Genomic DNA, 19668 nt, shown 5'->3' on the forward strand with positions numbered 1-19668 from the left:
CTAAATATGAAGTTTCATGAAGATCCTATCACTCTTTCGTAAGTTAAAAATACGTCATTTTTTCTAATTTTTCAGAATTAACCCCCCCCCCCCACAAGAGCGGATCTATTCCAATTATGTAAATCATGTATCTAACACTTTTGCTTATTTTTCTCACCTAATTTCATCCCGATCCCTCCAATCTAAGCGTTTTCCATGATTTTAGATTCCCCACCCCAAACTCCCCTCAATGTCACCAGATCCGGTCGGGATTTAAAATAAGAGCTTTGACACACGATATCCTTCTATATATCAAATTTCATATAGATCCAATCACCCGTTCGTAAGTGAAGAATACCTCATTTTTTCTAATTTTCAGAATTACCACCCCCCCACCCAACTACCCCAAAGAGAGAGGTTCCATTCCGGTTATGCCAATCATGTATCTAGGACTTATGATTATTTTTACCACCAAGTTTCATCCCAATCCCTCCACTCTAAGTGTTTTCCCAGATTTTAGGTTTCCCCCTCCCGACTCCCCCCCCAATTTCACCAGATCCAGTGGGGATTTGAAATAACAGCTCTAAGATACGATATCCTTCCAAACATGAAATTTCATTAAGATCTGATCAACCATTCGTAAGTTAAGAATATTTCATTTTTTCTATTTTCCCGAATTAACGGGCCCCCCACTCCCCCCAGATGGTCAAATCGGGAAAACGACTATTTCTAATTTGATCTGGCCCGGTCCCTGATACGCCTGCCAAATTTCATCGTCCTAGCTTACCTGGAAGTGCCTAAAGTAGCAAAACCGCGACCGACAGAATTTGCGATTGCTATATGTCACTTGGTTAATACCAAGTGCCATAATCAGTGACTTAAACAAATATATTGACATAGCTTAACTTAGAAGCTTGAATGTAAGTAAAATATTTATAGGTTGTTGTTTTTGTCGCAGAGTTTTTTATATAGAAAGCAAAAACAAAATTCAAATTGCTTTTTCAAACTGATTACAGGACTAGAAAAAGAAAAGAAGTCTATAAACTGTTACTACTACGACTACCAACTCACCTAAGAACCAAGTTACCTGAGGCCAACACAGATATGTACACTCCTCTATCCCAATAAAGCCTCCCTCTTTACACCCTCTCAGGAAGTTTTCATTTCCCCCAAATCTTTCCTTACGACATCCTTCCACCGCAACGGAGGATGACCTACTTTCCGTTTATCCCTAAACAGCTGGCCGAAAAGGACAATATTCATCCGCATCCGCATCCTTCGTCCGCAGAACGTACCCGAGTCACCTCCACCCTTATCTCATTATAGCCATAGAAAACGGAACTGAACCACACAACAAAATTTGTAGAGCCTACTATTTTAAATACAGTCCTTCAGACGAGTACCCGAAACTATCAGTAGTGAATGCATAATGAGTTTTGTGAAATCCCTATCCCACCGTCCCCGTGATATCCCTATCACTCCATTCTCGTAAAACATATATCCCTCTATTCCGAAGACAACCAGCAGGTACATGCTACATAATTGGAAATGTTTTCTTAACGATGTAGGAATCTGTTACCTAATTGGAGTTGATGGAGACGCGATCTTGCGTCAGTTGTTACATTTGCTTCAGTATTAAAAAAAGTTCACTGTGTCAACATCAGCGATATTATTCGTTAGTAATGGATACGTTTGCTCAATTAGATATTGAAGACACTAGCAATGGCGAAATGAAACATAGAGTGCCTAATGCTGCAGTAGAAATTAAAAGGGATTGCCGGAAAACACCAGAATGGGACGAAATGTTTGCGCGATATGTTATATCATTAAGAAAATCCGAGTCGGGAGAACAGTCAAGCTTTGCAGCAAAAGTGAATATAATACATATACAAAGATTAAAACACAGATTAAATGCATTAGTGATGTATAATTAAGACAACGATCTGAATCAGTATATAAAAAAGAAGTAAGTTTGCTACTAGCAAGAAAGAAAACTTGTTAGTCTATAATCAGTAGTAAGAGTGTCAGGATTAAAAGTGACTGGATTTGAGAATTAGAAAACCATATGGAATCTAGTGACTTAGGAAAAATAGTTAATTCTAGATGACAATATTCTAGAGCTATCTTTTCAAAGGAAAATGTTTTCTCAAAGAATACTTAAAGATATAAAGACAAATGATTATCCGTCTCTGGACTTTTGTATAAAACTTTTACGTCGTAGCCCAGATGCATTTACTCAATTTATTGACATAGTCGCAGATGGGCCTGAATCCTCGCCTTGCGTAGATGGATCAGCCCCTGTACTCAACTTCTTTTGGAAAGGAGGCTCCGAATTTTCGTTAAAAAGAAACACAATCTTGTTTTTTTCTTGAAGTGAAAAAATACATCTTATGCAATTAATTTTTACAAAAACGACATATATGATTAGAATCATCTTATCTTTCAGAAATAACCTCATTGAATCCCTACCCACCTTGACAGTGGTACCCCCACCAAAAAAATAAATAGTATCTTAATGATACGGAACTATGGATGGCAAATGATGCGCAACTTCTTTGCTCTAAGAGGAATTTAAACTTTCTTAACCTTAGTAAGGAGGGGGGTATTTAGCAGAAAAATTTGAATTAGCGAATATCAAAGATCGCAGTTAAATGTTTGCGTTTTTATTCTCTCTATTAAATAGTGTAAGAAAATAATCTTCTGACAATCTAATAGATTGTCAGGTTTACCGACTCTTGAACATGCAACATATAATTGTCCATGGGAAAAACAATCTGTATTCAGATCTATACCTCGTTATTCTAATGATTGCCCTTGAGCTTTGTTGATGGTGATTGTTAATCGAACATTCCCTGTGTTCCCGTCGTCATTTATATATCCCCCTGTGCCCCCGGCGTCCCTGTTGTTGTTGTTTCTATGTGTCCCGGTCGTCATTTGTGTCCCAGTGTCCCAGTCTGTAATTTCTCTTTGAGTGTCGCGGTCGTCATTTATATTCCCTGTGTCCCGCTGTCCCGGTCGTCATTTTTATCCCGGTCGTCAGTTGTGTTCCGGTGTCCCGGTCCGTAATTTCTCTTTGAGTGTCCTGGTCGTCATTTATATTCCCTGTGTCCCAGTCGTCATTTGTGTCTCGGTGCTTTGTTGATGGTGATTGCTAATCGAACATTCCCTGTGTCCCGGTCGCTTTCGCTTTGAGTGTCCCGATCGTCATTTATATTTCCTATGTCCCGGTGTCCCGGTCGTCATTTGTGTCCCGATGTCCTGGTCTGTAATTTTGTCGGTCGACAAACATGACGCCAGTCAACACACAAACATGACGTCACTCGACAGACACACATACTACTTATTTTATTTACTTATTTTATATACTTATATATATAATAGCTGTTGGGGTGGCGCTTCGCGCCACCCCAACACCTGCTAATTGTGTGATATAAAGAAGTTGCTTGACCAGTTTCTTGTGTCATGTTTACATTATCCGCTATCGAAATTCTATAGTGTTTATTATATAACCGATAAGTACAGTTCGTTCTTTACTACAGTATTTGTCACCCCATTATTATGCGAAAATGGAGTTTTTCATAAAAAATTCATTTTACTTTAAATATTATTTTTATGAATTACAGAAGTGACTACAAGTAGCAATTTCTTTTAAAAGAGCCATTAAAGAGCTTTCGATAATGTTTCAGTGCCATGCTAGCTGCGGAGAAAAAACGAAAAAGAAAGATGCTTTCGATACAGAATATTGTGTCTGCAGCTAGTTTTTCAAGTCAATGGATTTTCCTTGTTGTTCAATCCAAGGGACTATAAGTTTCCTTTATGATTTTTTTGGAGAAAGCGATTCTAATGGTGTACCTTATGTTTCGATCTGACACCATTTTTTGGATTTTTGGGCTAGTGTTTTCATTGCTTTGGGACGTGTTTGTCTCTCACTAGATTGGAGCTATCACTCTAACCACGATCTCAGACTCGCCCACGCTCCTTCATCCCATTGTTAACATATAAAAATTTTAATTGGAAAAAGGGCATGTTTGTTACTGTTCTTCGAAGAGGCTTAGGGCATTAAGGTGAAACTTTGAGGAAATTTTGAGAGGGATTATTTACATGCATGATTTATCATTAGAAAAAGAAGAAATATTTGATTCTCGGTGCTTCCTAAAAGGCTAAGGGCATTAAGGTGAAAGTTTGGACAATGTTCAAGGTTATATTATGTTAAATCAAAAGGCAGTAAGTGCATCAAATTTATCCAAAAGGAGGACTTACTGTATTTTAAGAATCGCTGAAGGTATTAAGTTTAAACCTTCAGGATATAATGAAGAGGATGTTGAAAAGTAGTCGGAGGGCCACCAGCCCCCTCCCAAGCCTTTTTTAGCTGCCCTTCATCCAAAAAAATTTGATCAAAATTTTATAATAGACATCTTCTTCAAAATAGTCAAAAGCTCAAATAACTATTCCTATTGGTATGAAAACCCCCCACAGATTTGGAGAGGGATGCCGAAATTTTGTATGCACTTTTATAAGTTTTACAAACATTTGGGGGGCTCAAACCTCGTAGGCCCCCTTATAGAAAAGTATTCTATTTAAATTATTATTGTTAAAATATATGAACGAAAATAATTTATTTTTAAGAAAATCTTTATTTTTAAACTGCCAATGCTAGGACAGAACCGTTTAAACTGTTTAACTAGAATAAGCTAAAACTAGCTATTAAACTAAACTGTTAAACTAGAATTTTTCTTCAAAATATATCGTTTAATTTCATTTTCTGCAAGACAATGCAATGAAAGTGTGAGCCAATGGTTCTGATGAAACAATGAAAAGGTTTTAAAAATGATAAGAAAAAAATTAGAAATTTGCTTGTGATGCCATCTACAGTGACCTAACGTATACCCTCTTATAGTTCCAGGTACTAAATGTTTTATTCATTAGCTGCATTTTAAAGAGAGAGAGAGAGAGTGTGTGTGAGAGAGAGAGAGGGGAGGGGGTATACAAGTCTTAGCAGGAGGTGCACAAATACGATGCAATTCTTGTTTTGTAAAGTACCTTCGGCAACTTTCATTCAGTCTTCAGGGCTGGGTGGATATTTGAGCCTTTTGAACTATTTGGGGAAGGAGGGGGGAGTGCACGGTGGTATAATACCAACAGCAAGAAGATAATTTGTTTAAAGCTTTAAATTTAAATACAACAAATTTTTTACCAAAGATTTGTTGTATTTGTGTTAGGGAATAAATTATTATATATTATTAGGAGAAAAACCATTCTTTTTACCAAAGAACTATCTTCTAGCAAAGATTTGTTGTATTAGTTCTAGGGAATAAACTATTGTATATTATTAAGAGACAAATCATTATTTTGATGGTACATTTTTGGAAGAAGATGAGGGTGTGGAGAGGGATAGAAATTTTAGTATAGGGTTATGCAAAACAGAAGGATATTTCGTTTATAAATATTATTTTTTATACTTTCGTTACGTGGTTAGAGCACATTTTATCTAACTTGTGGCTTTATAGCCAGTCGAAGAAAGGGTGAAGGAGGAGGGATGACTATCCTTCGAAATAAAATGCGAATTGTATTTTAAAACTAATATTTCCAGCCAAAACATTGATGGACACCTCTGTTAAAGTTTTAATGTTTGAAAAAAAGAGAATGTGCATGGTCCCGCCATCTGGAAAAGTAACATATCTTGTCTCTTCTGGATTTGAAATTCTGAATATAGGATTGAATTCTTGGTTTTTAAGTTATCTTCGGAAATCTTCATCTAGTTTTAAGGGCAAAGTGGTTAAATGTCTTAGCCCTATATACTGTTCTGAAGTGGGGTGTATGGTGATATGGTCAATAACAGGGATGCCTGTTTCCTATTTTGAAATCCATCCATCGAAGAAAACTAGCATTGGCAAGAAAAGAAGACTTCTTATTTGCAATCTACCAGTAATTTGTTGTATTTGTGCTAGAGAATAAATCAGTCTCCTCCCCCCCTTTCATAACTCTAAAAGTCTAAAACCTACTACATCATTTGCGCTCTATTGAAAGTATATGTGTCTTGAACAGCCCTTAGAAAGAGACAATACAGTTAAGTTGAAAAGGTATTTTGAAAACTCAGCAATTAAGTATTTTATTTCGCTTTTTTTTGTTCAATGTTGTATGTACAAAATAAAATGTTTGCAATATAATTCGTTTGCAAAAACGCGCAAAAGACCCAGCTAGCTTTAGAATTTTACAGTTATAGGAGGGGGAACGGGGCAGTAGCCAAACTCTTGTTTGTAGTGGTTTTTGTTCGTTTTAAACTTGATTTGAACATTCAATGTGAGTTTTACTTGCTTTAACATTTATTTATTCATTTTTTATTTTTACCTGTTGTGTGTTTTTTTTTATATTATGTTTATTTAATTTCTGTTCATTTTGGATTTTGCTTATTCTTTAATAGTAATTTCTGCCCGTTTTTAGTTTGAAATATTGCAGAAATTTATTTCTGTTGGTCTCAATTTTAATATGGCTCTTCACTTTTCTTTGAAAAACTTCCTTTTTAGAAAGTTTTTGAGTTAAATTATGCTCGTCTTTATTGCTATAGTTTCAAGTTTTCAACATTCCTTATTTCAACATCAAAGTTTCATCAAAGTGCTAAAAGATCATAGTGTAGTTTTCTTTTTCAACATTTAAGTTTTAAAGTTCAATATCTCACTCCACATTCTCTGAAAGTAGTCACAAGTAGATGTGGCAGCAGTCGTGACCAGTCTCATTTGCAACCACAATGGTATTAGTAGTAGTAGTAAGCAGTAGTAGTAGTGGCCCTGAAAGTTTCAAGATCATACCCTCATCCATTCCTGATTTTTGATAATTTGGACACACATAGTTTTTTTTTATTTAATTCAAATACCCTTCAAATTCTCTGAAAATTTATCGCGATACCCTTAGTCTTTTAGGACATTCATTCTTCCCTTTCTGATTGAGCAGCCTTGGACGTTAAAGATGGAAGAACAGCATAATTTACATTCCTTGCCCTAGGGGCATAGGGACATGGTATCCCCAGAGGTGTAGCTTTTAAGCGTTGCGATTATTTTCGACAAAATCACTTTTTGATATAACAACCAATGTTAAGGGGAACATGTAAATGGGAAGGAGGGGGGGGTACTATTCGTTCTTCTTTCAACATCTCTCTCACTATGCATTTAAAGTTTCAACTTAATACCCTTAGAATTCCTGAGATATCCCTCCTATGGCTTTTTAAGACCCTCCTGCATATAGTATGATTTGAGTTGTTTTTCATTTCACTCAACATTTTCTAAAAGTTTTATCTCAATATTCTTAACCTATTTGGAGACTCGTGATCAAACATGCCCTCTTTTTACAATAACCAGCCTTGTATATAAGCAATTGGTAACTTATATAACTTACAACACTTGGCCAAGGGGCTGAGGAGGGCTACTTCATCCCAGAAGGTATAGCTATCTGACTTCCCGACTATTCTGAACAAGTTGGTTATTCCAAAATTTTGATATCCTTGGAGGGAGGTCAGCAAAAGGCAATGGCAGGGGGACTGGTTGCCCAGTGGCGACTTTTTAACATTCTTCTAAAAGTGCCGTGAAAGTTTAAACGTAATACCCTTAGCTGTATATGTGATATTGTAGATATATCTTTTTGACAAAAAGATGAATATAGTGTCTTTAAATTTAGTTTAAGATGGCTATCAACATTCCCCCAGTATTCACCTTGACACCCATAGCCTTTTCGGACACACCTAGAATCAAACATCCCCCCTTTTTCTAACGAGAAATCTCGCATATAAAAATGGCAAATAACCTAATTTATAATACTTGCCCTTGGGTGTGGAGGGGAGGGCTTAGCATCCCTAGAAGTATAATTACTAGAACTTTTGACTATTTTTAACAAAATTACTTTTTCAAAATTTTCACCTGTGATAATGCAAGAGAGCATTTAAAAAGGGGAAGGGGAGCTGGTTACCCTGTGATAGCTCTTCGACATCTTTCTCAACATCCTGTGAAATTTTCAACTTAATACCATCAGTTGTTCCTTAAATATTGCTGGATCAATAGGGATGCCTCTTGATGAACTAAAGTTTCGTAGCCAAAAGCCGTGTTTAGTATACAGAATTTCTCGTATATTCACTACTCGTGTGCTTGCCTCATATGGTCGTTGCAGACTTGGGATAAAGTTTAACAGTCATTAGCAACTAAGGTCTTTAACACACAGGGATTTAGGATGTCCCAGCTAATAGATTTTCAATACGATTACATGTTCAGCCTTATTCCCTTTTCACACCATATTTAAGCATGATATAACACGATAAATGAATATCATTGGATGAAGTACCCCTTCGGTACTAAGTCAAATTACGTGCTATAAGTTTTACACCACACCTCCGATCTGACTAGTCATCTGCAGGGTAGGGTAAATATTTTCTTTCTGGACAGGCACTTGCGTCATTTTTTTTTTTGGGGGGGGGCAGGTTTATCCCCCAATAATTTGGATGAAAAATTATTTTATAGCCCATGTCCCTTGACTCTCCCGATATGGACTCCTCCCCCGCAATAAAATTGCTGGAGCTACACCCCTGTGTACCGGGTTTCGTTCGTAATTTAATGAAACTACAATCCACTTTCTGAGATAGGCTGAGATATTCATAAATATCTCAAAGTTTCATTTACGTTAAATTATACCTAGATCGACCAATCTCTTAAAAACGTGGAAAAATTTCGTCTAGAAACCGGTTTTTACCTACTACTCAGCATGCATCACAAAACTAGCGCAGTCTATCATTAAATTTGACAATTATCATAGATAGCACTAAACTATTTGGTTGAAGAAAAGCAAGAGAGACTTTAAATTAGTCAAACAAATACAAGCTTTTGAAGACGAAAACTGAACAATTGATCCATACTACTACTGGAAAATAACAAAGTTCGTTAAACTCAAGCGGTATTAGAATCGAGTTTTCAAGAAAGAAACACTGTACAATTCTCAAAACTACTTTAAAACACTCTAAAATACTTTTTTGTATCATTCCTTAAGGGGTAGGGGAGGCCAGGTTTGAATTGGATAAAATTTGCCGATTAAAAATATCTCATTTGTTTGTATAGAAAACCAAATTTTGATGTTCTCTATATACCTCTCAGAATAAAGCATGCTGAGAATGCCAATAAATAAAAACTATTTGATTTAATAAGTTAGTCACCATCACTCTAAACATATGAAAAGAAATTGATAGTTCTTTCTGCCTATAATAGCGGGGACTGAATGTAAATTGATTTATTGATAAATTAGTTTATAAATCCTATCCATGTCTTCATGAGTCGATTTTCTTTCACATCTTCTCTTTCTCTCTCTCTCTCTATTTCTCTATGTACTCTGTGTGAGTTATTAAGGTGTAATTACTTGTTTTTTTTTCTCTCTATTGTTAAAGGAGACAAAACTAGTTGCCTCCCTGTCTCCTTTGTATAAGATTTATGTATATCGTTTCTTGTTTAATAAACTCAGGTCAATTCAAGTTGTAATTTTTTCAAATTTTTGTTCGTCAGATTTTCCTAAAATTTGCATTCATAATTTTGTCAAAGTGTCCAAGCCAACTCCACACCTTAGTTACTTTTTTTGGAGTTTCAGTGAGCATCCTGGTTCTGCCTGTTTTGCAGCTCTTATGAGAGCTTGTGTAAATGTTTCCCATAAGTGGGGAAGGCCTAATCATCTCTGGGCTTATTCCTAGAAACTTACTTTCCAGGTTGGTGGATGATAGCTTGGGAGCCAGACTTGGGTCAGTTGAGCATCCAGAAGCAGAAATATTATCATTGGCTCTAGACTGGAAAATTTTGTCAAGTTCCGAGGCTGCTGCATTTGCCAGATTTGAACTTACTTGATCTTGCATAAGTCAGTCCATCACTTTGGACGGAAAGAAATCCACCTCACTGGAGACACTTCTCTCGAAAGGTAAGAAACAGCCTTTTTGAAAGAGGAAGTGGTATTGGCCGGTGAAAATATCTTTAGGTAAGGCGTAAGATAAAGCTCAGTCACCTGTTGAATAGACACCGTTTTCCAGGGTTTAACTGGAGCTATTCATTTAAATTTAGCTTGAGACCGCTCCTGAAAGGACCAAGAACACCAATATCTAAGAGTTGCAGTCAATGGGAACAATGTGTTGGGAAAGTTATCAAGAAAAGCTCTTAAATAACTATATGACTGAACCCTACAAGTTTTATTCTTACCAACCTGAAGCTCTTGACAAGAAATCAATTGACGTGTTTTTGAACGACCAATAACCTTAAATTCCGTTTTGGTAAAATTTAGTACTAAAAATATTCTTTGCACCTCGTAGCCCCATGGACCAAAACTGCGGTGATTAGCAGAAAAATTTTTAAAAGAGAAACCTGGGTAACAAATCAGCTGAAAATAAACTAAAACTACATGGAACCAAACAGTTTTAGAAGGCGTGGCCTTTAGGGATTTTTTTGTCGCCAGAGAGTTGTTTTCAAAACAGCTTCTGAAAATTTTTGTTATTATGGGCTATGGTTCCCTCTTTGCTAGTTTGCTGCAACCATGATAGCAACGAAATAGGTGACATAGTTATCCCTGGATTTGCAAAAAAAAAAAACTGCAGAAAAGTCATTTTTAATTATTCGAATCTTTTGGAAGTCGAGTCATAATTCTGATTCTTCAATAAAATAGGGCTTGTATAAATAGAGGAGAATCATAACAAGACTTTTGTAAGCGAAATCATATCCTATTTTCACACCAAGAACACTAATATCTAAGGGTTGGAGTCGGTGGGAACAACGTCGTGGGAAAGTTAGAAGAACAATAGCATTTTCCTTGCATAAGAAAATATATCTTTGATCAAGGTGACTTTTGTGATTATCAAGAAAAGGAGATGAGGACTGTCTTTTGAAGAGCGGAAATGCTTCCAAAAAGTGTTGTAGAGCCAACAAAAAAGTATCGCCGTTCAATCAGCCCGACGGGTGTTTGAGGTCAAGGTAGCCAGGAGGGCCTCTTCCTGCCATCTCAGGCTTGAATTTTTTCGTGGGAAAATAAAAACTGGTGGAATCTCTCTACCATAGCATTGATGAAGTAAACCATTGCTGACTTTTTAAGTAATATTAAAATAACTTTTTAAGTAATATTAAAATAATTGACTTTTTAAGTAAAAAAGATTTTTGAGTAATTTTGCTGAAATTTCTTATCCCAGTGCTCACAAATTTAGATTGTATCTTTTTTCTTATGTCTTAGGTTAAATTTGTCCAACAGAAGCAATTTAGAGTTTGGCTCATTGCTACACTTAATGAAGTTTCAGTCTAGAATTTAGTTTTACAAAATAAGTGCTGACTTTTGAAGCTTTGGCGTATTTTACTTCGTAGTTATAATTCAAGTTTAGATAATAAAAAGTGATATTTAATTTGAAAAAAAAATCTGGTCAAAACTCAACAAACAGCGTAGAAGTAAAGCTTAGAGATTAATAATCAGTGGCTGTATTTTCCTCTCGCTTAGTAGAGACGGGCTGTTATGCCCGTTTAACTCCTGTTGGTGCCGTAAGTTTCCACAAGCAAAAACTGTGGCAAGGTGCCACAGTTTCCAAACCTTAGGAACTCCAGTCTCATCATCATTCCCTATTCGCTCAGCTGTAAATTGATGCCTACTGTAGACATAAAGTAGATAATCAAAAAACTATGAAACAACTACCTTGTTGAAGCCACTTGCTCTGACTTGGCTAATGGGCTCAGATGCACGAAGAGAGACATTGGGATTTCTTTTCAAAAAAAAGTAGTCCAGTCTTCCGAAGCACTGTTTTGTTCTGTCCAAGATATATAAATAAATATAAAATAAATATATTCGCAAATTTGATGGCAGGCCGTTAAGCCTATACAAAACAAAATCTTAATTTGCATTTCTTCTAAATTTGCATAAGGAGAAAATGTCACTTAAGGAGAAGATGGTTGGGTTTCATTCTCGATGTAGTGACAATATAGTCAAACATATCCCTTTCTTGTTTTTTTGCCTGTTGCCTTTTTCAGATAATCGTGAAGGGACATTTCTTTGTTTTTAAGTGCGCTGCTGCTGCTCTGATTGACAATCTACTTTTAACCCCCCCCCCCCCCCCCTTCACACTCCGACAGATAAATCCAGCTGGACTAAGAGCATTAAAGAAAAGGTAGATAGTGGAACTTTTCAAGATTCTCTAATGACAATAGAATTTAGAGAAACAAAGGAAAAAAATTCTGGTATTATACTTACAGCTTACCACAAAAATGGGCAAGGTGTCAGAAAAAAATTGACCTAGGTGCAATTTGAATAAGGTGGAAGAAAAAAATTGACCTTGAACAGTTTTTGCGGTTTAACTTTTGAAAGGATCAATCAATCAACTTAGGAATTTTTCCTACAGACATGAATGTTAGATGGCATTTTTACTCAGTTTTGCAGAATTTTTTTTAACAATTTGTGTCTGAGTAATCGGGGGGTGTCCAGTTCAACCCACGTCCAGTTCAGCCCCAACCTCCCCTACCTGTTAAATTTTTCAAACACCAATCCCCCCAAATAATAATAATCAAATGCTAATAACAACGATATTGGTAATAAAGATTCTAGATACTCCTAATTGTATGTAGCCTACGCCAAAAACTATGGGTAACTTATAAAAGAGGGAACTGTCAAGAGTGTCAGCAAAACACTGTCACCGCTATCTGGTGTCTGGCAACATGACATTTTTCCAGTGTAATAATAATAGTAATTAATTTAATTAGTTTAATTGGCAAAATTAGGATAGGAATAAGTGTGTGCCCTCAGCTCTTGATGAAAATAAAAACTGCAAAGCTTGAAAATATGCCAAGTGCCACCAGCGCTAGATGACGTTGATATTTTTTTGCCGGCACTAGCGCTATTTTTCACTCTTATAAGCTACCCATACTCTTTGGTCTACAAAGAAGTCACGATAAATCCAATGGGAAAAATAATTCAGGGTATGTGCCTAGAATTGGGGCTATTGAGAGGGGAACACGTTAAGAAAACAATTCTTACTTCATAATATTCAAGAAAACTGTAGTTAACACATTTTGAAAGCACTTCCACTATACTTTACCCTCAGCCCCCTTAAGGCGCAAAAATATAGCCCATATTATATATTTTTCAAGCGTTTTCGCCAAAACACGGTCGCAATACACCATTTAAGACGAATGCTCAGAATATACGACGCTTAAAACTACTGGTAAATAAGAAATTTGAATAAATTCGACATAATAATTAAAATTCGTATTATACAAACCATAAAGCTAAGCAGGCTGTCTCGCCATAAAACAGTGAGTGCAAAATTAAATCAGCAACCTATACTAATATCAGACACCCAAGGTAAAAGTTATTGTCGAAAAACCAGCGGGTGCTGTTTGACTTTCATGAAGCTATGAAAATTAATTTATTCACACTATAGATTGTATCGGGGAGTCAGGAGCAAAGCCATTTCATTTCCATAGGTGATAACAAGAGCCTTCTTCCAGAATATATGATTTCTGTGTTCGAATGGGTCAAGTAACATAGATTCATTTCTTTTTTTCTATCAATTAAAATGTAAAGTTGATACAGTAGGGTGAATAGAGCTGGAAAGGGTTTTTACTTGGTGGAGAGGGGGCAAACGTAGACGTTGTCGCCCCATCAGTACTGTAAATATTACAATTTTTGCCTCCTAAATATTTTAATTTTAGCTTGTTTTGTCGCCCCTAGGGCATGCCACTCGAGGCGCTTGTGCCCTCTTGACTCCCCTAGATCCGGCAGTGAATCCAAGTGAAAGACAGCTTTTGAGTACCCTCAAGCATCAAGTGCATTTAAAACAACTTCGTGGGGGAGGAAAAATACCACATATTAAATACAAAAAGTAGTTTGAAATTTTATGGAAGCCTAGCTTAGGCTTTAAAAAAAGTTTTACGACGATCTGTTCATATTTTCATCACTTAACGACAAGAGCGTATCTGGTGGGGTGGGGTTTGGGGGGGGGGGTAGTGGTTTTGAGCCATCCTACCCTCCCAAAAATTTTTCCCGACTATTAAAAACTTACCATGCCAAAAATACATATATACAAATAGTTCGTTCTTTTTTAAAGGTTTTTTTACCCACTCACCCCCAGAACAAAAATTCTGGATACATCCTGGATACCTGGATACGGGCCATACTATATATTTTTGAGGAAGGTATCATTAATCAGGGTCTTCATAGCTTTTTAATTTGGTGCGGTGTTGCCTAATGCAGCCTTTCAGATGGGACCCAATAAAATAACATTGTGGGGAGAGGGGCTTGAAAATAAAACAGTAAGTTTTTATTTTACAACTTGAATAAGGGGAACCAAGAAAATGTAGGATTTTTCAAGGTGCCCAGGCTCTGAAACCTCCTCTCCTTTGCGTATATCCCTGTCCCTGGTGTGTTGCAAATATCTGAGTTTTGGAGTTTTAAAACTCTGTAGTTAAAAAAAAAATATATGTATTCAAGGTTTTCAGGACATTCTAGACTCGTAATTCCCAAGGTGTGGCGCAGGCCCTACCAGTCAGGCAAGGCAATATTTCAGGGGGCCATTGACGGACGTGGACCCTTTGGCTGACTGTACTTTAAAGTCTTATTTTTGAAAAAAATGGGTGTAAATGACGTCACATTCAAATTCATTTAAAGAGTCAAAAAGATACATGATTGGATTGCAATGACGTTACACGCTTTATAAAGGGTATTGTATTCAGACAATATTTTTCCTTATCGTAGTATAAAATATGCCTAGAGGACAACCCAGAAAAGATACCAAGTTATTGGTCTTTTAAGCTTCCTTCAGACGAATATACGAAAAATGTAAATAACGAAATTTTAATGTCACAAGGGGGGGGGCATCAGGATTTAAGAAATATTGGTGAGGTATGTCCCAAAATTGATAGGAAACCACTGCTCTAGACACAAACCTTCATCAAAAATCAAACCAATGCGACCAAAACCTAATTTTTGGTCAATCGGTCCAACCAGCCCCGGGGTTGCAATAACATAACACAGAGAAACTTTAAATCACAATAGCTGATACAAAATCAGTTACAGGTTTGGCTTCTCCTTCTGATGCCATTCCCTGCCTAACGACCCTCTGAGGCACCGTCAGCTACAAGTAAATGTCGTCTAGTCCCTTTTGGCTTAGTTTTGGCTTTTAGTCCTTTTGGCTAAGAAAGGGAACTCAATGAAGAATGAACACACCTACAACGGGAATTGGATTCCTGTAATTGACTTGCATAAAAAGATTTACCTTTTTTTTTTTATCATACTTCAAAAAATATTTTCAATATTTGAAGTCAGTTTACAGCTAGGAATAGCCGACAATTTAAGTCAATGTTAACTTAGTTACTTTGACTCAAGTCCTGTCCAGCCTCTGTGGCTTTATTGGGTCTTTTTCTCTTCTAAGCAGACGATGAAATTGGTGACAGTATTTCAATATGTATTGTGCTAAACGTAGTAGCTGGATGAGGCTATGGACTAGGAAGTTGTCGGTCCTTCGCTTACGAGGTCGTCCTTGGGGGCATCTACCCCGTCCTTCGAAGGTGTTTTAGGTAGTTGGTTGGCTGACTTTCACTGAATATGGGCAAGCGAACGGAGTTGTTGGCTTTTGATCCGGCCCAAGACGGTTCTGTTGTATTGGAACTTTTTTTGGAGTCTTCATTTGGGACTCAAGTAACGCAGGTAACCCTCGCGATGCGTCTAAGGCATTTAGACTCAAATGCAGGGATTCTTCCTTCATGGTCACCTTTATTGACCAAGTTTCACTTGAGTATAAGGCAATGGATATTATGAGGGAGTTAGAGAGTCGCACCTTTAGAGAAGTTGACAAAGCCTTGTATTTCCAAATTGGCAAGGGGTTCTTAAATCTGGTGCTAGTCAGGCCCAGTCTTTGCTCGGTTGTTTTTGAGCAGTCGCTGTCAGAAATTAGGAAGCTCCCTAAATAGACGAAGGATTTAACATTTTCTACTGCTTTCTCTTTTATTGTCAGCTGCACAGTTCCTGTAGCAGGGTCTCACGACCCCTGCATAACCTTGGTTTTGAGTGTGTTAACCACCATCCCAAAAGCCTCCGTTGTTTATACTAGTTCATATGTGTCAGCTTGAAATAGATGCTCTTGCTTGTAGATTTTTTGATGTCATATGTCAGTTTATCTATTAGCTTACCTCCAATCTCTGCACAATCTACTGTTTAGCAAGTGATAGTGATGTGTTGAGGGATAGTTTAAAGATGTGGGGTGAAAAGATGCCACCTTGGAGAACATCCCTCAATGTTAGAATACCTTCTGTCAGTCCCTTGACCGTCTGGAGCCGACTAAAAAAAAAATTGTATACATGTCACTAATCGGGACTACAATATTTTCAGGGACTCCATAATGTAGCAGAATATGCCATAATCCTTATCGCGTGGCTCTAGCGGCTAGTAGTGGCTCTTTTGCAGACTTTTGCAGACAGTTGCCGAGTGGGGAAAATCTGGTCTATTTTAGAGCAGCATTATCAAAAGCCTACTTGGATTTCTCCAAGACATTGTTTGTCAGAGATTTTAGACGGTTAAGAAGTATTTCTGGATGAATCTTCGCCGGTTGACAAGTCAAACTTATCGTTCTATAGTTTTATAGTCAATACGGTCTATAGTTTAAGTCAATATTATGAACTTAGTTTTAACAGCATTCACTGGTGAACATTTTTCTATTTTTATTTATTCTGCTTTTTGAAATAGCTCTATAAAACTATAATTTCTTTTAATCAAATAAAAACACCCCAGTTTCGTTACAGCTGACATTGTCGTAATAGCTGTAATGACAGAAAAGTAACTTAGAATTTACTTTCGTAGTAATTTTTTACTAACGGGCATACAATGGGATATACTACCAGAAATAACATGCATAGATAGTTAATGGGTACCTTATTGATGCAAAGTTGCATTATAATTATCATTGTATTACTGTCAGGCTGAAACATATTGAAAATATCGTTAGAGTGAAAGATAGATGCAATTAAAACTTAAGAAGATTATGTCTTATAAGCCTTATAATACCTTAATTACTTGGAAATTATTCCCGGTGGAAATTAATTTTAAGCAGCTTTTGAAGTTAAGGTAAAAGTGCTAGGGCTTACAACATGGAGTGAACTTTCAGTCAACACATTAAATGTGAAATTATCATCAATATTAGAAATATCACCAGTAGCTTCATCAGTAAATATCAGTAGCTTGTAGTCTTAGAGATCATAGAAACTCTTCTGATCGGAAACACTTTTTGAAAACTAAATTTACATACTATGCGAGTATCCCTATATAAGCCATAAAATTATCTGCAAGGGCAGTGGTCTAGTAATTTAATGAAAGCCATCAGTTCATCAGGCGCCACTGATGAAAAACGTAAATTAAGCTACTAAAAAAAGTCCTATTGACTGCTGATCGAAATTGACTACTCACTGACCATACTGATTTATATTAACCAGTTGAGTATCAGGTGCTTAAGCTAATATCGACTTGGAGATCATAGAAACTATCATGATCAGAGTTTCATCAGAAACATTTAAACGAAGAAAATTACATACTAAGCCAGAATCCCTGTGTGAGCCATGAAATCATCGACATGGCAACGGACGAGCAACCAAATACAAGCAACCTGCTTATCAGACGCTACTGAATAAGAACGTAAGTTAAACGAATGGTTAAAGTCCTACTGGCCACTGATTTAAATTTACTACTCACTCAAATGTGCTGATTTATATTAATCAGTTGAATATCAGTGCCTTAAGCTCATATCAACTTGAAGACTATAGAAAATAACCTGATCAGAGTTTGATCAGACACTTTTTAAAGAGAATTGCAATTACCTACTTGGCCAGAATCCCTGTATGAGCCATGAGATAATCGACAGGGCAGCGGTTGAGCAACCAAACACAAACAACCTGCTTATCAGGAGCTGCTGATGATAAGCCACCTGCTTATCAGGTTCTGCTGATGAAGAACATATCGTATATTATGAACGTATATTAAAAACAATACCCTCTGCTGATTAAGAAAGTTTGCTGACTAAGCTCATATCAACTTGGAGATCATACAAAGTAAACTGATCAGAGTTTGATCAGAAACATCTAAAAGAAAAATTAAAATTTCATCCTAAGCCAGAATCCATATGTGAGCCATGAAATAATCGACAGGACAACGGTTGAACAATCACATACATTCCACCTGCTTATCAGTCGCTGCTGGTTAAGAACTTAGTCAAGCTCAAATTGACTTGAAGATCATAAAAACTAATCTGATCAGAGTCTGATCAGAAACATTTAAAAAAGAATTAAAATTACATACTATGCCGGAATCCCTGTATGAACCATACTTGTAGAACGTATACTACCCTGTAGAACGTATGTTGACAAAGCTGATATCGACTTGGAGATCATAGAAACTGATCTATGATCTCCGCCTACTCAGCCAGTATCCCTATATTAGCCAATCAATTGTTTAGAAGGGCAGTGGTCTAGTAACCTAATAAAAGTCACCTGTTCATCAAGCGTCACTAATGAAGAACGAATGATTAAAGTCCTATTGGCTGCTGATTAAAATTTACTGCTCACTGACTATACTGATTTATATCAACCACTTGAATATCAGTAGATTAAGCTTGTATCGATTTAGAGATCATAAAAACTAAACTGATCAGAGTTTGATCAGAAACAAAAGGAATTAAAACTACATACTAGGCCAGAATCCCTGTATGAGCCATGAGATAATCGACGGGGCAGCAACTGAGCAATCAAAGATAGGCCACCTGCTTATCAAACTCTGCTGATGAAGAACTTATCGTATATTATGAATGTATATTAAAAACAATAGGCTCTGTTGATTAAGAATGTATGCTGACTAAGCTCATATTGACTTGGAGATCATAGAAACTAATCTGATCAGAATTTGATCAGAAACATTTAAAAGAAAATTATATTACATACTAAGCCAGAATCCATTTATGAGCCATGAAATAATCGACAGGGCAACGGTTGAGCAGTCAAATACATTCCGCTTGCTTATCAGGTGCTGCAGGTTAAGAATGTAAATTAAGCGACTGATTAAATTCTTATTGGCCGCTGATTAAAATTTACTACTCGCTGACTATTCTGAAATATATTAGCCAGTTTAATATTAGTAGCTTAAGCTCATATTGACCTGAAGATCATAGAGACTAATCTGATCAGAGTTTGATCAGAAACATTTAAAGAAAAATTAAAATTTCATACTAAGCCAGAATCCATATACGAGCCGTGAAATAATTGACAAGGCAACGGATGAGCAATCAAATACAAGCCACCTACCTATCAGGAGCTGCTAATTTAGAACATAAATTAATTGACCAATTAAATTACTATTGGGTACTGATAAAATTGACTGGTTATTAACTAATGATTTTGATTAACCAATGGAATATCAATACTTAAGCTCATATGAACTTAGATATCACAAAAACTAATCTGATAAGAAACATTTTTTAAAATCAAAATTACATACTCGACCAGTTTCCCTGAATAAGGCAATAAATTCTTGGGCAGGGCAGCCATCGAGCAATCAGCTACAAGCCGTCTGTTGATCAGACGCTGATCACATTTCGAATTCACTCTCATCTGATATTATTTACAATTTCAGCACAACCTAGAGGTCCTAAATTTAGTTTGAGCAGTTTGATTGTTATCA

This window comes from Artemia franciscana, chromosome 17 (genome assembly GCF_032884065.1).
Source record: "Artemia franciscana chromosome 17, ASM3288406v1, whole genome shotgun sequence".
Classification (NCBI taxonomy): Eukaryota; Metazoa; Arthropoda; class Branchiopoda; order Anostraca; family Artemiidae; genus Artemia; species Artemia franciscana.